Below are 26,107 nucleotides of genomic sequence, written 5' to 3'. Positions count from 1 at the left end.
TCTGTTCTCACAAAAAGCATAACAAATATGTGTTTTTTCAGCTTGAGGACAAATAAAAATAGATCTTGAGATAATACTTGAATATAAACTTAAGAATTTGGAAACCTAACCCAGTCAACTAGGACAAGTATTATTTGTGCTGTTTAGATTCAACCTACACTAGGGACTTTGGGGTATCCCCAAGACTCTGTCAGTGGGAGGGTCACTAAGGTCAAAATTATTTTCATAATAATGTGAAGACGTTTCATTTCTAACATAGTAAATATCAACAGATGACAAACAAAAGCTTGTTGGAAGGGTCTTCCATTATTCTTAAGAGTGTAAAGAGATCCTGGGACCAAAAGGTTAAGAAACATTTCCCTCTAAGTTCACATATGATGATCAATGAATTAGTCATAATGCCATCACTGTCAAAAGCCAGAGACATTAAGAGGCAGAGATAAAAGAGCACAGCATTCCAGATATGGGGGACAGCCAGAGAAAAGGCACAGGGTTGTTGTTGATGCGTGACTGTAGAGCATGAGAGATTAAAGGTAGATATGTAGATCTGGAAATCATCTGTTTAAAAATTACAACTGCACATATGAAAAACAGTTGAGACCACCAAGTGAGATACTATACAGTAACAAGTAAAAGGGAACCAGGACAGAGTTTTGAGAACACCGATAGTTAGTTGATGGCATGAATGATGACTTGTCAAAAAAGGCTGAGACAAAGCAGTGGACCAGATAGGAAAACCAGTATAGGTCAGTGTCATGAAAACCTAAAGAACCAAGACTACCTAGAAGATGATCCAGTGTCCAATGCCACAATGAGATTAGGGAGGAATAGGATTGATTGGCAATATTTAAAGATCAGTGGTAATTTTGGGAAGGGCAACTCCAGTTAAATGATGAGGCTCAAAGGCAGACTATAGATGATTTAGAAGAGAGAGACTAAGAAGCTTCCACTCTCTAGTGGAAGCACTGAATGAAGACTACTTTTTCAATATCTTTGGCAGTGAAAAGGAAGGTGTGAAGTAGAATGGTAAATTAAGGAAGTAGAAGGCTTGAGAAGTCTGGCTAGGAAAATTAAGACATTTATATGGATAAAGGAATGGGCAGAATTCCAAACTCTGGAAAGCCAAATACTTAGAATTGGAAAGCAACCAGGATAGTTAAGAATGCTGGGTCTATGCCATAAGTGCATCGGTTTATCCAAAAAAAATAAATAAATAAAATTTTATTTAGTTTGTACTTCTACTTAAGGCAGACACTGTCCTAGGTGCTAGGAAAGCAAAGACAAAAAAGTAAATGGTCCCTGGCCTCAAGAATATTATGTTCTGTTGGAGAGAAACAAGGTAAACTTGGGTAATTATGAAATATACTCAAATCAAACTATAATCTCACAGATTCTGGAGTTCATTCCAAAGCCGCACAGCACCAACCCAAACCCAAACTATCTTGTGGAACTTTCATCTACATCCTGCAAACATTTAACTCCTGAGAGGCTTTCCTTGCTTTATCCTGATATTGCAAGGGTATCAGTGGAGTACTCTGGCAGTTCACCTATTATCCATCTTCTCCTTTTGTCATAAAATGCTCTGCCCAGCTCTTCAGGATGTTCTCCTGACTCTCCAGCCTTCCTCTACCTTGCCACAAAAACCTCTTCATCCTGGCAGCTCATACTGCAAATTCTCATCTTGAAACCCTTCAATTTGATTTCTATCCACTATGTCACGTCTTAGTAGTAACTACCTTCTCCTCAGAAAATTCAATGTTCTTTATCCAACAATCAATAAGCATTTTTAAACACCCAATATGATATTGGATACACAATTTGATACAAAAAAAAGATGCATTCCTGTCATCAGGGGTATTTTACTTTCCATCCAATTGCCAGTCAGGTCCTTTTTGCCACCTGGTTGGTTGCTGCTTTGCTTTTTCCCACAGGTACTTCTATATGAATATCCTCAAACCTCTTTGATGATCTCTCTTTTCCTCACCTCTCTAATATCTTGGTGATCTCATCATCTCCAGAGGGTTCAATTAGTATCTTCTACATTGATGAGCTCAAGATATACATATATCCTGCCCTACTTCCTTTCCTGAGCTCCAGTTCCATGTCATCCACTACCTTTGAGATAACTGGATGACAGATGTTACATAGGCATCTCAAAGTCAGATGGTACCCAAACTAAATTCAATCTTTTTCTCAGCAAATCCTTTCCCTTCTAATCAGTTCTTTCACTGAAGATGGCACCTCTATCATTCTAATCACCCAAACTTGCAAGGTCATTGCTATTTTTCACTCACCCTACACAGCAAATCCACTGCAAAATCCTGTCAAACATTTTACCCCTTTCTTCCCTCACAAAGTTACCATCTTCACTGAAGTCTTTATCTGTCATCTGAATTATTATAAAAGCCTCCTAATTGGTCTCCCTGCCTCATGTCTCTCCCCATCCAATCCACCCTCCACTTGGCTGCCAAAGTGATCTTTGTAAAGCACAAGCCATCCACATTCAGAGAAGAAATTATAGACTGAATTTGGATCGAAGCATAATATTTTCATCTTTTTTTCTTTTTTTCATAGTTTTTACTTTTTGTTCTGATTTTTAATTCACAATATGTTTAAAATGATTTTACCTGTATAATTATATCAGATTGTTGAATACTCTCTTGATATGTAATTGGAAAAAAAATAAAATACTATTAAGTGAAAAAATAAAAATAAAATAAAGCACAAGTTTGATCATATCAGGAGCCCACAACCCCCGATTCAATAAGCTCTAGCAGTTCTCTCTCACCTCCAGAATCAAATATACAATCTTCCATCTGGGATTCCAAGTCCTTCATAATCTACCTCCCTACCATTCCAGGCTTCTTTTACCTTAAACCCTCCAAACCTATGACCATTTATACACAGTAAACTTTGTGGTCCAGTGGCACTGGTCTCCTTGAAATTATTTGAACTTGACACTTTCTCTCATGGGTTTCTGGTATTTTTACTGACCATCCCCCACGTCCACAATGTTTTCACTCTTCAATTCCATCTCCCCTGGCTTCTCTGGCCTACATTTTAGCTTCATGACCACTCTGTCAAGAAGTAGGTGATATATTTCATCTTCATTCCTTTAGATTTCTGATTTATCATAATGTCAATCCATTTAAAAATTTTTCAAAGCTGTTTTTCTCTACGATATTATAGTTATATATATTTTTCTCCTAATCTTGCTCACTTAGCCCCACATTAGTGCATAAAAGTCTTCTCCATTTCCTCTGAAACTCTCCATTTCATAATTTCTTATAACACAATACTATTATATTAAATTCAGAGCCCAAAATTTGTTTAGTGATTAACTCCTAGGAAGATATCTTTTACTTTCCAAATTTTAGCTACTATAAAAAAAGCTACTAAAATGTTTTTATGTAAATAGATTTTTAAAAATGTGTCTCTGATTTCTTCACAGGTTTCTTCCCAAGTGTGGCGTAGTAGTGGTAAACCAGGGCTCAAATTTAATAACTTTTGGGAAAGACTTCCAAATTGCTTTTCAGAATGGTCAGACCAATTCACATCCGTGTGTGTGTGTGTGTGTGTGTGTGTGTACACATCCATCTACAGCCTAACATTTACCATTTTCCTCTTTTATCATCTTTGTTAATCTGATAAGTATAAAAAGAACCTCAAAGTTGCTTTAATTTGCATTTTTCTAATTTCTCAGTGATTTGGAGCAGTTTTCCACATGATTGTTAATATAATTATTCCTTTGAAAACTACCTGTTCATATCCTTTGACCATTCATTCGTCATAAATTTTCATCATTTCCACACACACACACACACACACACACACACACACCCCTGAGTCCAGTGGCAAGATATAGATCAAAACAACTAGAGATGGCCCTTGCCCAGCCCTCTCTCATTTAAATCCAATATATCACCTTCCTGAGGTCCCGATCCTCTTCAAGAACAAAGGAAAAACAACAGCTTCTGAAACCAGGAGTAGGAGCTGCCCCTGTCCTACTAAGTGGGCCACTTAGCTCCCTTCCCTTTCTTCTTTCTTTTCCCTTGCCTCTGTCCACATTGGGTATCACACCCTTATCTGTGAGTGGTCTCCCAAAGAAATATAATTTTTGATCACTAAAATTTTGCAAGATATCTTAGGATTTATAGGTAAGATCATGTCTTAAACCCCAATCACTCTAGCTCTCACTGACTGATCAATGATTAAGTCCCAGGCCAATCCCAGATGGTCACTTTTGGGGCCTTGATTGTTCACAATGATTGTAAATATCAATTGCTGTTTTGGCCAGAAACCCTGAGGGTCTTTGGATTATGTAACTTCTTAGCCTTAATCACTGCTTGGGTCTTACCTCAGTCAAACTGAGACCTGATAAAGAACTCAGCCTAAAAAGACCCAGATCTCCCACTACATCTAGGTCCTCCAAGAAAGAAAGACGAACAACAACAAAAACGATTATATCTACCTAGCTACATATATCTACTTACATAAATACACAGACACACACCACACACACACACACACACACACACACACACACACGTGTGTATGTATATCTTGGTCTGATACCTTTATCAGAGAAACGTTGCAAATATTTTTTGTTACCTGTTTCCTTTCTAATGTTTTTACAATTAGATTTATCTGCAAAGAAGTTTTATAATTTTATATAACCCAAATTTCTTATTTTACCTTCTGTGATTCCATCAATTTAAGTAATGAATTCTTTCCCTAACCATAAATTTGAAAGGTTCTTTATTCTTTGTTTCTTTAATTGATGATTTTCTGTTTTTATATTTAAGCCATGTATCCATTGGCATTTATTTTGGTGTATATAGTAAGGTATTAGTCTAAATCTAATATTTCCCAGTCTGCTGTCTGGTTTTAGGACAGTTTTTGCCAAATACAGAATCCTTCCCCCAAGAATTGGGGTCTTCAGATTTATCAAATACTAGATTACTGTATTTGTTCTGCATATTATGTAGCTTACTCTATTCCATTGACCAACCTCTTTTTTAAAATATACTACTAAACCATTTTAATGCCTATGACTTTGCAGTATAATTTAAGATCTAGCAATGATTAAGATCTTTCTTCCCACTTTTTATCATTATTGAAATTGTTGACCTTTTATTCTCTTCAAATACATTATTCTTTCTAGAAAAACAACAAAATTTTCTTTTGGGAGTTTCGTTGGATTAGAATTGAATAAGTAAATTAGTTTAGGTAGTGCTGTTATTTGTAGTACATTAGCTTGATCTACACATCAGTGTATTTCCAAATATTTAGATCCGAATTTGTATAAATTATATAAATAATTATATTGATTTAATTACAGTATATTGATACACTGATTATATTGACATAATCATATAATATGATCCTTATTGTTGTTAATATGATTTATTATTTTATATTCAATTTGAATTTATATTCAAATCTAAATCTTTTATAAATCAGATCTGATAAGCAAAATCTAGTTCTGTACATGATGCCAAAACTTTCCGGACCCTCACTGGGAACTTTTAAGGATTTCCCCTGGTCAAATACTAGAGAGGTTTCAGCCACCACAATCATAAAGGATACCAATTCCTCAGCCAGAACATGTTATAACCAGGCCCCGTCAAGGGATAGACACATTCTACCAAGCCTCAGAGGCAGAAATATGTACTAGGGGTTGAAATTATATTTTTGTCATTTAATCAGACCCTCTACTATTCATTCTATTTCATATTGATCTTGCTGACCTTTAAGCTGTCACTTCTTATTCCTAAAGAGGTTCCCAGAATCATAATCTCAGTATTAAAAGGGATCTCAAAAGACATCAATCTAATCCAAACCTTAATATAGAAAGATCTTACAGAGTGTCCCTATTGCAGTAGGATAGAGCTAGAGATTTGTCAATAGTCATAGCCAACCTAAAAGCTATTCTGTTAAAACAGGCTTAAGATGACATTTAAAATGACTTATTTGGGTCTGACATCATCATTTCAGATGCATGGGGAATTTTCAGCATGGAAACAACTTCTACTAATAAAGGTGGGTGACTCCATCATTTAAATCTTTGAGAATCCCACAGGGCACTAAGAATTTGAGTAATTTACCCATAGTCATGAAGCTAATATGGCAGAGGAAGGACTTTAAGCCAGAACTTTCTAACTCCAAGGGCAGCCAACTATCTACTATGCTAGGCAGCCTCTCTAAGCAGAATGTGACTTGGGCTGTCAAAAAAAAAAGTAATATAATGAGGTTGGTATCTGGGGGAAAAACCTCCAGTCTAAAACTTTCCATTACAGTCCTGAGTGCGTTTTTAAAGGTGCTGCTCACCCTTTCTTTGAGCATTATCAAATTTGGTGTTTTTTGGATTCCTCCAAAAGATATTCTAAAGTGGGGATGGCCAACAATGGCCCAAACCCAACCAACTACTTAGGAAGTGGGGATGGAGAGATACTAAGACTGACTTTTCCTTTTGCAAATATACTAAAACTTTCTTTTTCTCAACAATATTTTGTTTTTTCGAATACATGTAAAGAAAAAATTTAGCATTCATTTCTGTAAGGTTTGGGGTTCCAAATTTTTTCCCTCTTTCCCATACCTCCTCTCTCCCCAAGCACTCTGATAAAGGCTATATACATACAATTCTTTTAAACATGTTTCCATATTAACTATATTAAAACTTATCTGAAAATGTCAAAATGCCCCCCCACTCCTTGAAAGTGAGTTTGCCAATCCTCTGCTCCAGAAAAATCATAAGCAAGTTCTTTCTACACTAATCCATAACTATTTTCTGAAGTAACTTTAAACTTAGATGATTTGCAAATATTGTGTCAACCTATCTATGGTATAAGGTACTGAAGCATCATATTGTCTTCTGTCATCTCTATTTAAACAATATTAAATTCCCAAGTTTGTTATGATCTAAAAGACTAGAACACCCAGGAAAAATTTTAAATCCCAAGATGTCTGGGACAGTTAAGTGGCACAGTGGATATATCACCTCTATCAAATCCAACTTCAGACATTTGACACTAACTAGCTGTGTAATTCTGGACAAGTCACTTAATCCCAAATGCTTTGTCCCCCACTCCTCAAAAAAAAAAATCTAAGATGTCACCAATTCGTGTTCAAATTCTGAATTCTCGCTAATATATTTACTTGAATTTAACATTTATTAAACTGTATGAATTCTTTGTCATTTTAAATTAAGCAAGATCTAAACAGTCACATTTACAAAATAAGGCAAAAACAATGGAGATGAAAATGTTAGCAATGGCGCTGTCTAGTCTTAAATCTGTTACCTGTTCTTTTAAACATGAGTTATGTTTATTATAGGAGTTGAGCCAAAATGTTCTACCAACTTGAACATATGTGTACTTGATGCATATGAAAAAAATCAAGCTTTATTGAAAATAAGTTACCAAAAAATAAATTAAACAGCTCATTCAATTCACAGAGATTTTCTTCAACAATATCAAAATGTCACTCAGACTTAATGAATATAAAATCCTAAATATATGACAAGGAAAAATAGAGACTGACGACTTCAAGCTTACAGTAGGTTACATTGAACCAGTAGATTAAGGAAGTATCTACAAATATCTTGGTCTCTCCCAAGCAGAACACATCAGAATAAAAAAAAGAACTCAAAAAACCATAAATGAATGCATTAAAAGAATTACTGATATCTCAAAAATAAATAGGAAGAATGAATACATTTATATACTGCTTTGGACTTATTTACAAAAACTTAACAGGGCCCATCATCCTAAAGCAATTATAAAATAAATTAAAGCTTCTACATCTAAAAGGAGAAAGGAGGATTTAGAGAAATCTGTAAGACATGATAAATAGGTCAAAAAACTAAAGAAATACTTTTAGAACAAGATAGGTCTCTGTCAAGACGGTGAAGTGAAAGATCACCACTGTTAAACCTCTCCCCAAACATCTACAAAATGACCTCAGAAAATTTCAAACAGAATTTTGGGTGGAAAAGCAAGAGAAAGTCACAGTGAGCCATTTTTCCATCTCAGCAACCTTATGAAGATAGAAGTCTGCAGATATTGAAGCAAGAGCTAGGCAAGGCAGCATTGGCCCAAAGTGGTAGTGATGAGGACAGACAGCAGCGACTGGAAGCAGTGACATCAGGACTCAGGGATGGTAAGGGGACTGAGCATCTGGTGAAGATCCCTGTTCTAGCACTGGGCTTGGGATCTGATGATATCTGGCAGCTTTGCACCCATTATCCAGTTCTGGGTCACAGGCCCAGGCAGAGAAGAGCAATTAAGAGAAGACTGTTGCTCAAGAAAGTAGTGACCAGCCCTCTCCCCACATTACACTACTTTGGAGAGACTAGAAACCTACAGTCCTCCAGATCAAGCTGGACATAACAGAAACTCAGGTCAGTCATTTCTTCCTCTCTTCTCCCAAGAGGAGAACAGAGTCCAATTACAACAAAGTTCAAAGTCAAAAAATAAGTTGGAAAAATGAGTAAACAACAAGAAAAAAAAAAAAAAGAACCTGACCATAAAAAGCTACTATGGGGACAAGGAAGCTCAACACACAGAAGAAACAATACAAGTAAAATACAAAGAATGCAAATTGGACATCTAAGCCCAACAAGAAGTCCTAAAAAAACCTAAGCACCACTTTTTAAAAAGAATAAAAACATGACTTTAAAAATCAATGAGAGTGGCAGAGAAAAACTGGGGAAAGAACTAAGACTGCGAGAAAGTTATCAAAAGAGAATTAGCAGCTTGGTAAAAAGATACACACACACACACATACACACACACACACACACACACACACACACACACACTGGTATTTCACCAAACAATAATAATAAAGTCTGATAAGTATACACCACTGGATTTGCATAATGTAAGAGAAGGTAAAGTTTCTCTCTGTACATAGCCTATAAAACAACTTAGATTCAAGATGGACAATATCACATGAATAAATTTTAAAGAAACATAGAAAACGTTAATTCATGAGGAGCTGTTTGCAGAAACAGAGGGTTTATAATGGCAATTCATGTCCAAGTCTCTGTTATCAAAAACTCTAGATGGCTTTTCCTTATGGGACCAAGACTTAGTGGTCAATGTAAATTACACAAGGAAACAGTAGAAACTGTGACAAATAACAGAAGGCTATACAAATTTAGCACTTATCAAATATTTCACAGATTGACAGATGATATATTCTTATACTACAAATATAGACTTCAACCAATAAACTGTACTAGAATGAGACCACTATCATAGTATATAATCAAAAGCAACCTTACAGGTCCAATTTCACAGGTCCAATCCCTTCATTTCACAGATAAGGAAACTGAGGTACAGACAAGTTAGGAAATATGTCTATAGCAAATTACTACGAAGTATTGAAATAGTATTTCAATTCAGGTCTTCCTGACTCCCATCCAGGGTTCTCTCCACTTTTCTACCTGGCTGCCACAGACTCAAACTGTTGGCCACGCTGTCTGCATAAAACAATGGTGTGTATGCACATGACCTAGCAGAGAGATAAAAATCACAGGGTAACAGAACGTCACCTCTATTGTCAGATACACTACTGATGTCATCCGAAGGCTGCTCTGGTGAGTCTACAGTGGATAAACTTACATCCTAATTCTTTGATTCAAGTAATCATTTAATATATTTCTACAAGAAGCCACAGGCCATTCTATATAAAAGCATAGCAGGAAAGTTCCAAGCTAAACTCCAATAAAGACAACATCAGTGACAATAATGTGAGAAGCCCTGAGTGTGACTCCCACCTTAGACACATTATGGCTGTGTGACCTAGGCAAGTCAATACACTTCTCAATGTCCTGGGCATTTCCCTGAAATATAAATTAAAGAGAATATTAAGATCTGCACTGGGGGACAAAAATGCTTAATGAGTGTTCCCAACTCCAATTAAATCAAATGTTCCACTCAATAAAATATCAATATTAATGATAATCTGTAAGAATACTAATCAACCCTCCATCTTACAAGGCATTCACACTAGTATCAATCAAAACAATCTATAAGCACTATAAGAAAACAATATATTGGCTGAGGAGCAAAATGGATGAACCCTAGCAAAACATGAAAATGAGACCACTTAATAATCATATTTTGCATTTAGATGGTTTTCCTAAAAGTTTGCAAATTCCTTTCCATATCTAACTTCATCTGTCTTCTTGTTTAACTTCATTTTAAGTGCTAAACACACGAGTTACAAACTAGCATAAATTAGGACCCAAATTAGATTCATATGACTTGATAAGTTACCAATAGTTGTGTGTTTACCTTTAAAAGTAATACTCTCTATTATTCAGTTACCAAATCAACACTACAGATTTCAATGGGGATTTCAATGACTAAGTGAAAAGGGATCTCTATCTACTAAATGCCATTCTTGATTTCTCAGAGTTGTTAATCCCTCTCCTGCAAATTCATATGTTTTATATGGAAGAGATTGATCAAGGGTCAATTATACCCTAATTCACAGGGTCACTGATCTAAAGAAACCTAAGACAGTCTAATCCCTTCACTTTAAAGAGAAGGAAACTAAGGCACACATAGGCTTTCTAATTTGCACAACGGGCTTAGCAGAAGCGGGATCTACATTCTTTATTTTTCACTTTACAATTAGCACTCTTTCTTTTTTAATTATTTTTTTCAATTAACAAAAGTCAACTTTCTTTCCCCTCTCTCTCTCTTTCTCTCCCTCCCCCCCTCTCTTTCTCTCTCTCTCTCTCTTCCCACCCCCCCCCAAACACACACAACAATGACTAAAAGGAAAAAAAAACTCTTTTTAACAAAATATGCAGTCAGGCGAAACAAATTCCCACGTTGATCCAGTACTCCTTCCACTATTCTCTAGTTCTGCTTGAGGAGTTTGCAATGGCAATAAGACTTTGTTTGAAACTTCAGATGAGCTCACAGGCACCTTGTTAAAATGACTCAGATAAATCTTAGTAACTGGAGCTACTGCGCAATGAACTGGTTGGAGTCACCCCTTGGCAAATTCAAGGGATAGGTCACAATGACTGGAGCTACCCCCAAGGTGATTTTATTATTCAAACACTTCAGAAAACAGACTCTTCAAGAGTCAACCCTTGGCCAGCTTATAAACATGAGTACAAAAACTTATTTAGATCTTTTCACATTTTTCCAGTTCAGGAAACAAACCTCAGAATAGCAAAGAGCTTTCAAATGCCCACAAGCCTCAGGATGTGATAATGGCTACCTTTGGGTGGGAGCACAGAAGGGCTGTATGTGCTCACCTCTAAAGCAGAAGATGAGAGCTCCAGCCTAAGAGAAAGAAGAAGCCAGGAGAGAAGGTAGCTCACTGCCTTGGGACAAAGAAAAGCTAATCATCCATATAGATAATGTCTTCTTGGACCCCTTGGAAAGGAATTCCTAGGCAGCATGAAAAGCATCATCCAGCACTTCAGTCACAAAACAGAAACTTCTTGGGTATGACTAGCCTCTGGAGTTATTTCAAGAGTAACTTCAAGTTCAAGAGTCGAGATCTGAATTTCTGAGCAAAGATCAGGAATAGTTCCTAAGCAGTGTGCTTCTTAGAGAAAGGTTTGCCCAAATGGCTCCTGCAGCTAAAGAAGCAATTACAGGTTAAAGTCATTACACAGGATGCTTATACTCTATCTTCCTCTATTGATACTATGCTTTATTTCGGAGCAACATTGTTATAGATCTAGCAGGAAGTGAGAAAGGCACCCTCCTATGACAGTTAAGGAAACTGAGACCACTGGACCACGATAACAAAGGTGTGAAATAGCAGGTCAGTGCTCAGACTCCCAACCCAGGGCTCTTCCCTTTGTGCCACAGCTGCCTCTTCTAGTACACAGATCTGGACAGTATAGGTCTGACAGAAGTGGCTGTGGAGCCTTGGTCTTATTGGGAGGTGAGGAAAAGAAAGTCCACACTTCTGGACGACCCTACTGGTCTAGAAGGGACCATATGTAGATTGTAGTGAAAGACAAAAAGTTTCACTGAAATTTTAGTGTGATCTCAGATTCTGGTTCCTTCCAAGAGGAGCTCAAGGACTACTGTCATTGCTTTATGTATTTCCAAACCTATGTGTAAGTATCTGTTAAGTTTCTTAGACTGTAATATTTTCTCTGAGAAAAAAATCATAATAGTCCTCTACCCAATTTGCATTCATTAATATCCATCCAGAAGTGAGGGACTGTTACCTATCTGTGTGAAATAAATACAAGCTATATTCAGAGATTTTCCCAGAATAAAAACTTGGGAGAGAGAAGAGGATATAAAAAGACAAAAGACAAATGGCCTCTTGGAGCTAACCCCTAAGCCTGGACGTAGTCTGGATAAGCAAGGAGCTTGAAGGTCATAGGACATGTGAGATAGTTCTATTAAATGATCTTTGTACCTGTTGTTTTTCCTGGGCAAAATATAAGCTTGAGGGAAAGGATCATTTCATTTTAGTTATTGTATTCCTTATATTTGGCACAATTCACATGGACAGAAATTAATAAATCCTCACTGAATTGAACTACATATACCTCAGTGAGAAAAATAAAAAATAATATGATCAAGTTTCAATGAGCAAAATAAGAAAACATAATATAATCAAGTCTCCATAAATATCACAGAGGAAATAAGCATGTTCAAGAATTAAAACCACATCATCCCCAGTAGAGAGATCTCAATATGCCTAAAAATTATTTATATTCCCAACCTAATAAGAATTAGGTTCTCTTATCAATATGGCCTTTTCACAAAAGTTTATTCAAATCATATCCAATAGTAGTAGCTGACATTTGTATAATGGCCCAGTCACTTTGGCAACTATGCAGACAGGGGAAGGGAGACATTTGGAGCAAATAGGGAGACTAAGCAGGAGGCTAGGCAAGACCTGATGAAGCCCTGAACTAGTGCAGTACCCTGACAGAAAGAAAAAGATGAAGGCCAGATTGTTGAGGAGGTAAAAGTAACCAAACTGGTGACTGGATAAGCAGGTGAAATAGAGTGAGAAGTTAAGGACAGTTCAGAAGCTAGGAACCTATCTAATTTTCTGCCCCTAACTGCTTCTTTACTTAGACCTTTCCCTACTTAAGAATGTCCTCTATCACAGCTAACCATCCTTCTGACAGTTGCAAGACCAACCTGAAATTCCCACTTCATGGAGATACTCCCAGAACACTCCAGGGGCAACTCTGATTAAGTTGCTGGTACCTTTCTGACAGTGACTATTTATCACTGAAACTGCAAAATGCCTTATTTTCCCCCAAAATTATAAGGCAAAGATCATGTCACATACTTCTTTGCATCTTTCATACACAACAAAATCAACATCTGCTGACTTAATAACTATTCAATTCTTAGAAACGAATTCTGAAGACAAACATGTTTACTCATATAATTAGGAAATAAGCACATGGCTTGGCACATAGTAGACACAACAAATATTTCAAAGTTTATAGACTGATTTAAAAAAAAAATCTCTCTTCATCGAAGGAGAAATGTTTAAGCTTTAAATGAAGAAAAGTCGAAAAAGGGCAAGAGAGGGAGCTAGATTCAAAGAGTTCAATGAGTAAACTGTGCTGGGACCCCTTAACTCTTCACTGCCAGTGACCAAGACTCCTTGGAATTTCTGTTACTTTGTGTGAAGGTTATGGAAAATGTGAGAATAAACAATAGTCCAAACAGGTACCAGAGAACCTCTCTTCTCTTACTCAGATGGGACATGAAGGGAATAAGATTGACTTTTCTATTATTATTATTATTCACATAATAGTATTACTGCATTAATATAAAAGCCAATGGGTAAAACAGCTTGACATTTTAAATACTTTTAAAATCAATCTAGGAAGGATCATTTACATGTCCGTGACTAATAAACTAAATACCAATCATTTTTGTTAAATGAACTGGTCCCTAAATTTCTGTACTTCTACCAACACAGCTGACCTAATAGTTTAGAATAACTTCACATTCTCTAGTTATTACATTCATATAGTAATTTCTGCTGCTCGTGATAAATTATAAACTCTGAATTTGTTGCTTGGAGAGGTCTAATATTTGTTCCTAACATGTAAAGCATTAAATTTTCATATGAAGATAATTAAATTTCAAAATAAATTCACATTTGAATTTTGTTATCGTTAGAATGGGAAGACAGGTTTTTAACCTTTTAAGTTAAAATCTTTACAGAGCTAAACAAAGTTATAATCTATGGTTTGAATGAAGAAAATTATATGAAGCAACAATAAATAAACTTACCAACTGAAGTTACTCAACAAGTACAGGAAAAACTGCTGGAAATATAATGATCTAAACTATGCTAGACTTAGCTCTTCTCAGCAATACAATCCAAGGCAACTGTAATAAACTTTCGATTGAAAATGCCATCTGCACCCAGAAAAAGAACTATGGAGACTAAATGTAAATCAAAGCATACTATTTTCATCTTTCTGGTTTTTTTTCTTTTTCCTGGTTTTTCCCTGTTGTTCTGATTTTTCTTTCCCAACATAACTTGTGGAATTGTGTTAAAAATGAATGTATACATATAACCTATATCAGATTGCTTGATAGCTCGGGGAAAGGAGAGAGAAAGGAAGGAGGTAAGAAAAAAAATTTGGAACTCAAAATCTTACAAAAATGAATGTTGAAAAACATTTACAAGTAGCTGGAAAAATACTATTAAAATGAAATTTTTTAAATGGAGGCAGCTAGGAGACTCAGTGGATAAAGCACCAGCCCTGAAGTCAGGAGGACCTGAGTTCAAATCTAGACTCAGACACTTAATACTTCCTAGCTGTGTGACCCTGGGCAAGTCATTAACCCCAATTGCCTCAGCAAAAATAATAAAAAAAATAATGATAATAATTTTTAAAATGTATAATGATCTAAAATTTAAAGAATAACTAAGAACATCTTTAGTTCTTTTTTGCAGGTAACATAATGACATTAGATGACTAATTTATTTCACATATTCCTGAGACAGCAATCAATCAACAAACATTTATTAAGCACTTAATAAATGCTGAAAACATTCAAATCTAACTTTTTAATGAGAAGTATAATCTTACCTCAAGAGAGTCTGCTGAATAAAACTGTGTTTTCTATTTTCTCCAAATTGCTTTGATCTGTATTTCCACTTCATTAATTCCAAGGCAATATTAAAGTAATACATATTTCCATGAATCTGTTAAGATAAAAAAAAGTTGATTTAAATATTGAAACAATTTTTGTCTTTAGAACACAATTTATAAATATGCATATTTCTTATGAAAATTAATATCAAGAAGTATTTTTATTTTAGAAATGAATCTTCCTCTTAAGCAGTTCACTACTCCCAAAAGCTTTACATTTTGAACGTTTTCAACTTCTTAAACAACTTTAGTGCACAAAAATCATTAATTTTTTTACAAGTTTCATATTAGCTATTACTAGCTATTAAATTTTTCAAAAGAATTTTATACTATCGGTATTTACTATATATTAGATTCAAATGTTATTAACATAACTTTTAAAAACTAAATGTCAGCTATTACTACTGTAATTATCTCAATTCACTAAAAATTAGGGAGAAGAGTTAAGAGCAGAATTTTTATACTTCTAAAATTCTGATTCCTGTACTACTAACTTTTTACCTCTACAAATATACATTTGACTTTCTTTTTGAATTTTTTTATTCCCTTTTATCAACACAACCCTCAAGTAAACAGTTTGAATTTCCATCAAACTTTTATTTCCCAGAATAACAGACATTTTTCAGATGAGGACTGAAATATATCTGTCAAGCTTCATTATTTGTGAAACTTTATTAGTATCTTACTACTATGCATATTTTTAGAATCTTCAACTCACAAACATATAACTGAAAACTTTATTTATTAAATTCACTTTAGGTACTAACACCACAATTTGAAAAATATATTTGAGTACAGATGATATGATATGAAGATGTTATTTCATTCAAAACAGTATTCCACAAGAGGTTTGGCAATTGTTAATGCTGTAAAGTTAACCATGCATATAACCTGTAAATAAAAGGCTATTAAATTGAAAGAAAGAAAGAAAGAAAGAAAGAAAGAAAGAAAGAAAGAAAGAAAGAAAGAAAGAAAGAAAGAAAGAAAGAAAAAACAGTATTCCATTATCTATTTAAAGGGGTGGAAATCCAAAAGGTTTACAACTATTACCTATATCTTACTCCAAGGTCAAAATGTCTCTGTCTCCAAGTCCATTTGGAAGTATCATTTGTTCGGCACTGAGGTTTAGTGGTCTTGGCAATAAGAACTAAATGTGTGTAAACTGGAGCAACCTGAACCAGCATGGCATATCAGGTAACACCCTTTCTTAAAGACAACAGTCTGCAAAGCAGACAGGCTGCCACAGGACTATGTTAAATCTTTCATGGTCCAGCTAAAGCTAGGCTGACCAAGCAGAACAGTTAGCAAAGACCTGCAGGGTTTAGGAACTTCTTACTAACCACCTTTTTCAATCACTTCTTAGACAGATCTTCACACACATCTGTACTTTTTTGTCTTTGAGTTCTTAGAAAGGCCAGAGAAAATTAAGGTATAAATAAATACAATGCTCTAGTTGGAATTTAATGTTTTATTTTTATTTCCTAGCCTAAAATATACTTTTTATTAAATTAAGAAAAAACAAAGGCATTGATTGTTGCCTAATTTTCAGTAAGGGCAAAACAGATGCATTTTCCCCAGATAATTCTTTTCCATAGCACCTTGAATCTTAAAATATTCCCCCAGCCTTTTCCACAGAGAGGGGGGTTGGTGATGAGTAGGAAGACATGAAACCAAAGAAATGAGCCTAATCCCTTAGAAAACAAAGAATCACTCATCCTCTCCTAGCCTTTTTCAAGATATATTCCTAGAGACCTGTTTTAATCCCAACCAAGTCCTTCTAATATATTCACACACATAAATCAGGAAATGATGAATTAAACAGGATAGAAATATTAAAGCAATTTTTAAAGGTTTGTTAAAGTATAGTTTCTTCAGATAGTAGAAAATGAGATAAAAGAGCTTTAACAAATATATTTTTATAATTACTCAAAACCTACTGTCCTTGCTATTATTCCAACTTCTGACCTTTTTTCTTCACTTGCTTTATTATATATTTCCAATACTAAGTTAACCTCAGTTTATTTCTACTCTTCAAAGAAACTATTCAAAAAGCTTCCTGACTTCCAAGAGCTTCACTAACAAATCCCAAGTAAAATGAAGTGGGAAATTGGGATAGCAAAGGGCCGGTGCGCCTCCTCAGCTAGGGAAGAACCTATTGCTTCCTATGGCCCCCATCACTGTGGATGTAGAAGATAACTTATTTTTCACCAACAATTTAATTTTTTGAAACTGGCCAACTCTTAGTTTTTTAGACATAAGAATAGAGTCTAAATTAAGGTAAGCTTCAGTGCAAAAGATGATAAGAATTGTGTGCCTATCTTTTAAGAAGTAGGCTAGCCAAAGGACAGCCCTAGAGTGGGATCACAGCAACTCTTATGGAGTCTAAATTGTCTAAGGAACAAGGACTGAAAACTTAGGTAAAGGAAAGAACCACAACTCAAAATCATGCAATTTTGTAGTATAGCTGAATACATAATAGTAATGGATGATGACCTTTAAAAAATCTTTATCATGACTTTGAGAGTTTCATAAATAAATCTTTCTGAAAACTAAAGCTATTCCAATCACCATTTTGGATAAGAGAAGACAGTAAGTTCTGATGAAAGGGACAGTTTTTGCCTCTCTTTGAGTCCCCAGTACTTAATAAAAAGCCTGGAGCATAGTAATACTTGATGCAAATAAGCTGACTGATTTACAAATTCTCCCAGACACAGTCTTCTCGTCTATAAAATGGGGATAATATTAACACCTATTTCAGAGTTATTATAAGGATTAAATGAGATAAAAGAGGTATATCTATGTTAACTTATACCACCAAGTCTGTCCATTTAAAAAAAGCACATCCAGGCTGTTTATTCTTGCTCAAATTCTGGGAAGAATGGATGGCTATTTCTCACCCACAATAAATTAGAATTGAGGCTGGGATGGAGACAGCCAACTGCTCTAAAGGCCCCAAGGAGGAAAAAGAAATGCAAAGTCATGGCCAGCACCAGGGCACAGAAGTTTGTTTCCTAACTAGTCTTACAGCTTCTCAAAATATGGAGGGAAACAAAAGGTGACTGGATTGTCCAGTGTTTCCTAGGTAGTAAATGGCAGTCAAGAATGGGATCACCTAACGACTGGGTCAGCTAAGGTTTCATTCTACACACCAACACATGGTTGGCGAAGTGGGAGCTCTGACAGCCTTAGGAGAAAGGGACCACAGCTGCTGTTTAAGCCAGCTAAGAATACAGCTTGCAGAGAGTGTGATGGTTTATTTTTTTTAATCAGTGAAGAAACTAATAACTTCAGCAAAGTAATATGATAGAAAAATAAATTCACAAAAATTATTAGCATTTCAATACAATGCTAACAGAAAACAAGATGAAACAACAGAAAGAGAAATCCCATTCCAATTACAATAAAATGCATAAAATATCTGTATGCTGACCTTTCAAGACAGATTCCAGATTTATGTTACAAATACAAATAAAACTACATTACAATAATAAAGATAAATAATTGGAAAGGGAATCAGTATTAGAAGGGGCCACTGGAAGACAAGGACACTAACATTCTGTGAATCTGTCCAACCATTCTGGAAAACAATTTGGAATTAGGCTGGGAAGGTAACTAAAATGTCTTTATACTCTGATGCAAAAATTCTACTGCTAGGCATATACACCAAGGAAATCAATGGCAGGAAAAAATACCAGGATATATCAAAATATTATTAGCAGCACTTCTTTGTAACAGTAAAAAAATGAAAATAGAATAGATACCCATTAGTAGAAAATGGCTGACTAGATTGGGGCACAAAATGTAATGGAATTTTATTGTGCTATAAGAAATGATGACTATGATAAACAAAAGAAAACCAGAGGAATATTTATATGAACTGAGTAAAGTTAGAACTAAAAAAACAATACGCACACAATAACAATGTAAATAAAAAGAATTTTATAGAATTTAAATGGAATAATGTAAGATAATACTGGCCAAGCTTGACCTGAAAGAAAAGATGAGACTATCTTTTCTTCCTATCCACTTCTTTGCAGGGGTAAAAGAACATGAATGCTGGAACACTGCATATAATATCAGACTTTTCCAATATGTCGGTTAATTTTGCTAAACTGTTTTTTCCCCTTTCTTATTCTATTATTGGGAAATGTAAATATAACATAAAAACATAAAATTAAAATATAAAAATATGATACCAGTAAAAATGTACTTTAAATGGCAAGGCATTTATTATTCCAGGTGGGGCCTCACTAACATCATAAAAATAAAAACAAAAAAACATCAAATAGGTGATTCCATTACCTAAATTAATTTTAAAATGTGGTACCATACTTATCAAACTAATAAGAGGATACTTTATAAAATTAAATAACACAATTCATTTTCAAGTATATGAGATAATAAAAAAGCAAGAATGAAGGGGCATGGGATTATCAGATTTCAAACACTTTTTTTTAAAAAGCAATAATTATTTAAATTATTAAAAAATAAGCCATTCAGTACTGGATACCCCAAAGAACATAAACTATTGGTGAAAGGGCTTCCTCTTCCACAAGAGCTATTGGAAAAAATAAGAAATTTTTATAGAAAATTCATTAAGACCAGCATCTTATAACACATTTACTACTGCATTCTAAGTGGATCCATGACCTAAATATAAAAGGCTATATCATGAAAGAAAATCAAAGGATACCAGAAGGAAGTGTCTTTATAAATTATGAACAGAGAAAATATTTTCAAGAAAACAAAGGATAGAAATCACAAACAACAAAAAGGATAATTACGATTATGAAAAAACTTCAATTGGGTAGAGAAGAGACTTCACATGTGACTAGTATAGAGAAAGTTTAATAAAGAAATTTTTATTTAATAAAGAAATCTACTAGTGCTAATCTATACTTGTTTTACAAATTTTAGTAATATGTTGTTGCCTAAGGTACTTTAGAGATTAAGTAATTTCTCTACAATCCCCTGTCTAGAGTGTTGTAGAGACAACATCTGAACCCATCTTCCTATCTCTAAAGTTTCTTTCCACAGCCACATACTACCTCCAGAAAAGCTTTTACGTGAATAAAATCAATGCAACTAAAAGAAAAAAAACTGATGAATCAATTATTGGTCATCTGCACAATGGTCCCATCCTGACTCAGGAGTGGGAATTGGTAATACTGAGTCAATGAGACAGATGCACCACCCAAAAATTCAATCTTGTTTAATAGATAACAGTATTAAGGATAGATGGTGACAATTATCAAGGTCTCCCAGTTCTTCACAGGAAAGCCCATAAATCAACAACAAAAGCAGATCTAATGAAAGTGAACAACCAGTCCCAGAGAATTGGGTCTCCTTTCTGCACTGGCTTTTATAGGATTCATGAGGTCAAGGCAGGCCTTAGTATACTCAGCCAATCAGTGAAGCAGGAAGATCTCTACTGCCAAATTTCAAATCTGAACATACTGATATCTAGCTGGGGCTCTGTGCTATAAAAACATGACTAAGGGCTACTTATGGGACTTGAAATTCTAACTGGACCATGCCGCCTTAGAGTTCAAGGAATACAAATAAAGCATGGAAACCACAACTGAAGTGGGGGAGGGATGGAATAAGGGATAAAGAATCTTTGCTTCAAATTTAAGTTTGATATCCAAGCTATAGAAGGAATTAATACAAATATAATAAGAAGACTTTATATATATGATACTTTTAAGTTTCACAAAGTGCTTTGCAGCTATTATCTCATTTTATTTTCAATTCTAGGTGTTAAGTGCTATTGATATCCACATTTTACAGATGAAGAAATTGAAGCAAAGGAAGGTATCCCCAAAGAATTGTTTTATCAGTCCACTTAACTAATTCTTGGCCCTAATCTAACATTTATGACAAGCTGTTCCTTCTAAAAGGATCTGACAGGATCTTGCTCCTACTTCTCTGCATTCTTTCCTCAATTACTAAACTTTGCATCCATCTTCTAAGTATGTTTTTATAAAATAAACCAAGTATGCACCATATGTTACATTAATTACATACATTAATCTTTGCACTTCTTCCCATCACTTCTATTTTCTCATTCTTGGTCAGAAACAGTCCAAAACAGCAGTTCCTTTAAGTCTCTTTCCTCTACCTTATGAAGGATGAAATTATCCGCAAGGTAAAGAGAATTCTTAAGTTGTTATTATTAGCTGAAAGAGACCTACAGAAGAAATCCAAACAGCTAAAACTGCTCCTGTCTCCTATATCTTGTTTCCCTGCCAGTTTTGTGATCTTATCAGAACTCATCATCCCTCCTATCCCATTTTCTGAGATCAGTGTTCTAGGATGTCCTCCTACTAGAATATCACATCTCTGTCTACCTTCTTTGACCCTCACAGAAAATTTCCCCACCAAGCTTTCTACAAAGAATTATATGGATTCTCACACAGATTTATATCTTCTTAATGTAGAATACTATTCTACTACTCTATTTCTCCAATTTGTTTTATAAAATTTTTTTATAAATTAGATCTAGGCTTCTACTGGGGCATTCCAGATATAGGTCATATCCACCAAGTCTTAATGACAATTATAAGGTTTTATTTTCCTACAGAGATCTAATTCATTTTATTACAAATATTTTGTGATTTTTTATACATATATAAGTATTTTATTAGTATTTATTATTTTATATTTACTATTCTTTTTCCTGGATTTTTTTGGTTAATTACTAAACAGCATTACCTTTCTTGGGCACCTAGACAAGACTGAAAGAGATATTAGTAAACCCCCAAAGAATCCAAGCTCTCTAAAGAATGGTGTTATTTTTCCACTTAAAAATTTGTATCTCCACAGCACCCAGAACCTTGTATATAGAAAGTGTTTAGTTAATATTGTTGAACTGAAATGTGGTCAACTTAGTCAAAAGCCTCATTTTTTAGTTAAGGAAACCACAGAAAAGTTTAGGGACTGAGCCAAATTCACACAGGTTCTTACCTGTAGGGCTATCTTCTCTTCCTAAGCAGGACATGCTATATTTGAATGGGGTTTAATAGTTATAGAAGCAAGTTTCTCCTCCATCTATTTTCAGTTTAAAGTCCTCTTGCTCAGATTCACAAATCTTTAGGCAAACACCAGACATCAGATGTGCTGCAAACCTGGCTGTTCGCCTGATTTTATTATCAGGCACCAACTTTTTAACCACCTGTTCACTACCTATTATATATCCTAAGGAGATCACTGACAAAAAAGTCTCCATACACACCAAAATATTTAAAATAGTATTTTGGGGGCAGCAAACAAAGCAGATGCCAATTGATTAAGTAATGGTCATTTAGAGTAAATTAATGTAATGGAATACTACTGTGATGAATATGAGGAATACAGACAAAAATGTAAAGATTTGTACGAATTAGCACAAAGTGAAGTAGAACCAAAAAAACAAAATGAACAATGATGACAACATAAATGGAAAGAAGAGCCATTTAATACTCAAAAATGCATGCTGAAAAACTACAATGAACAAGCTTAACACAAGAAGAAATATGAGATGTCTCCCTCCATTTCTTTGCAGGAACGGAGGGTCTACAATTGTGAAACAATCCATATAGCATCAGGTTTTCTTCAACACAATGATATTTTTTCTTCTTCCTATTAAAAAAAAAATACTTGCCTATATAGGATTGTTCTCTGAAAAAGAGAAACGTAAAAAGAGGAAAAAATCATATAATGTAATAACAAAAGAATTCTAGAAACATTTTTTAAAAAGGAAAGAAATGCTCCAGAATTACCAAAAAAAAAAAAAAAAAAAAAAAAAAAAGCTTGTTTCAAGAAAAAGAGATATAAGAAGCCAACCTCTCCTAACTTTTTGCAGTGATGGGGGTTGGAAAAAAGGGTTCCATAGTGTGTGACACCGTATATGATGTCAGATTTTCAACGTGTTTATTAATTTTGCTGATTTTTTCGCCCTCTTTTTTCAAAAAAGTTTTGTTATACAGGATGGTTCTTTCGGAGGGGAAAGAAAAAAATGCAAAGGAAATTGAGACTGCAAAAACAAAAGATACTATAAAAATTTATTTTTAAAAATTTCATTTAGAAATTTTTTTAAGGATCCAATAAGCATATCCTGTTCTCATGTAAAACACCCAATATGGGTAGGAATCTTCACATGTGAAAAGTCTCAGCAGCCAGGTGGTATGGGAGGTATAAAGGGATAAATCTCAAGTCAAGAGGACCTGGGTTCAAAGATTTCCTAGCTCTGATCGTGGGCATGTCACTTAACTGCTCTCTACTTCAATTTCCTGTTTTGTAAAATGGAGATAAAATAGCACCTAATGTTGATGTGAGAATAAAATGATAAAATATCTGTAAGGCACTTCACAAATCATAAAGCACTAAATAAGTGCTGTGTATTATTTTTACATCTAGTCATGTTAACGTATAGCCTCCTTACCGACAAACAGAATTCTTTTGTTTCCTTCTTGTAATCAGTCCTATACCCTCCAGGTGGCATCTGAGGATCCTCCTATCACTATTTTTCCATGAGGCAAGTAAAAGTACTTACTCCTCTGAGGATACATTTCTCTCCTCTGTGAGGAAATCCTGAAAAGTATTACAGATATAGAGTATTCTGGCAAAACTGAGCATTAGATGTACTTGCCTCTTTTTTTTGTATTAACCAATTAATATTTTAAGTATCTCAATGTGCCAAACACTGAAGTTAAAAAAAGTAGCAAAGTAAAAAAAATTAAAAAATAAAAAACCAGTCCCTGTCATCAGAGGTCAAAATCTAGTTATTAGATCAAACAGGTAACCAATATTTTAACAGATCATCCCTTTTAGGCATACTTTTCTATAAAATATCAGTAAAATAAAAGGTAGTAGAGATACTAAAACTGACTCTCTCCAGAACCAATTGTAGAACTTTAAGCCATGGAAATCTTGCCCTTGAAAAAAACTCTTGGCTCATATACATAATTTTCTCAGTTTATATATATGAATATTGATTTTATTTATCTCAGCATCTGAGTGAATTTATGTTATGTTTGACTCATCAGGAGTAAAGATTAAAGTGATAAACATATGTATATGCACACGTGTGCACATGAACGCGCAGGCACACACACACACACACCATCCACCTGATCCCAAAGTGAAATCAGCATTCAGATCAATGATGAAATAGAATGAAGGCTTGAACTAAAAACTTTCTTACTCCAAATACTTAGAATTATACCTCAGGAGGGAAATAAGACACCTCCAGATTCTTGAGAGTTCAGGCCTCAGAAAACTATAGCAATTGACAAAAGAAGCCTGATGCTAAATTCTGCTGTAAAGTTTCTAGGAATCAATCTATATGCAAACATTTGCAGGCACAGGAAAATAACTAAAAGCCTAGGGGTGTGAAAGTTTCTCCCCTCTTTTTCTTCATTCACCCCATCCTTCAAAAGGAGTTAACTGAAAAGGGAAAATGACCCCCTTCCAAATAGGATCTCCATGTTTTTTGGCCCGTTTTGCAACTATTCTTGAGCCACATTTAGCTCTTTCATATTCCTCCAGATGTCTAGTTAGATTTAAGTATGCTCTACAAAGAAAACAAAAAGCAGGTGGTTTGGGTGGTTAATAGAAATTGCAAATATGCATCTAGAATCACAAAATTGGGCCTGGCTGTTCTCCACTACGGTGGCTCAGCTTCTGCCTTAGAAGACTCTCAAATAGCTTGTTAAGAAGCATACAATGGTGGGGAGAGGCTTGATAATTAAGACTCCTAAAGGGAGAGGCCCTAGAACATGACCCAAATTTCCCTATGAATTCGGTCAATAGCTAACAGTGGGGTATCCAAAGCTGTGTAGGACTGTTTTCTTTCATGTTTTGTTGTTCTTGGGTGACAGTGGCATATATATAACAAATTTATGGGATGCCCATCTTCCAAAAAACTTGAGGCCCACAGCCCAAGCAGGAAACAGTATAATTTCCAAGTTTCTGTTAAGGATGCTAACATCTTATTATTGTTCGGTAAGAAATGACCAACAGGATGATTTCAGAAAGGCTTGGAGAGACTTACGTGAACTGATGCTGAGTGAAATGAGCAGGACCAGGAGATCATTATATACTTCAACAACAATACAATGATGATCAATTCTGATGGACGTGGCTATCTCCCGTAATGAGATGAACCAAATCAGTTCCAATAGAGCAGTAATGAACTGAACCAGCTGCACCCAGTGAAAAAACTCTGGGAGATGACTATGAACCACTACATAGAATTCCCAATCCCTATATTTTTGTCCATCTGCATTTTTTTATTTCCTTCACAGGCTAATTGTACAATATTTCAGAGTCCAATTCTTTTTGTACAGCAAAATAACTGTTTGGACATGTATACTTATATTGTATTTAATTTATACTTTAATATATTTAACATGTATTGGTCAACCTGCCATCTGGGGGAGAAGGTGGGAGGAAGAAGGGGAAAAACTGGAACAAAAGGTTTGGCAATTGTCAATGCTGTAAAATTACCCATGCATATAACTTGTAAATAAAAAGCTATAATTTTAAAAAAGGATACTATACATCTTTATAATATTTGACAGGCTACCAAACATTCATCAATACACATATTACCCTCCCTTTCTTTCTCTGAGGTTCATCCAATCCAGACAGATCAGCCTATCTAGATGCTTCAGCACTAAAACCCAGGTTATCCGGCCTCCCTTTACAAGAAAGGCATTGCCCTCCTATTTCTCTGCAGCCTTGACATTGCTAAGCACTCTCACTTCCTAGACACACTCTCATACCAGGGTTTTTGTGGTTTCCTCTAAGTTCTCTTTTGTTTGACCACTTTTTTCCTCCACTTTGTTGGAAAGTCCTACTTTCTTAATTATGGTAGCCCCCATTTTCTTTCTTGAGTTTTTTCTTCCCCTTTCCTCCTCTGTTCTTCCCTTCTCTTTTATATTTATCCATCTGCTTCTCTCTCTCCCCTTTTTCCTCCCCATCTCA

The 26,107-nt window shown here is 35.0% G+C and overlaps 1 protein-coding gene across 1 annotated transcript in view; it reads right to left on the bottom strand.

Moving 5' to 3' along the window:
- BMPR1A (bone morphogenetic protein receptor type 1A) overlaps positions 1–26,107 on the bottom strand; it is a 104,703-nt gene that overhangs the window by 41,405 nt on the left and 37,191 nt on the right. The window contains exon 2 of the mRNA XM_031956749.1: positions 15,077–15,192. The gene's annotated coding sequence lies outside the window, so the exon portion shown is untranslated. The remainder of the gene's footprint in view (positions 1–15,076; positions 15,193–26,107) is intronic.

The sequence above is a fragment of the Sarcophilus harrisii genome, chromosome 2 (genome assembly GCF_902635505.1).
Source record: "Sarcophilus harrisii chromosome 2, mSarHar1.11, whole genome shotgun sequence".
In the NCBI taxonomy this organism is placed as follows: Eukaryota; Metazoa; Chordata; class Mammalia; order Dasyuromorphia; family Dasyuridae; genus Sarcophilus; species Sarcophilus harrisii.
This window is presented reverse-complemented; position numbering and strand designations above follow the sequence as displayed.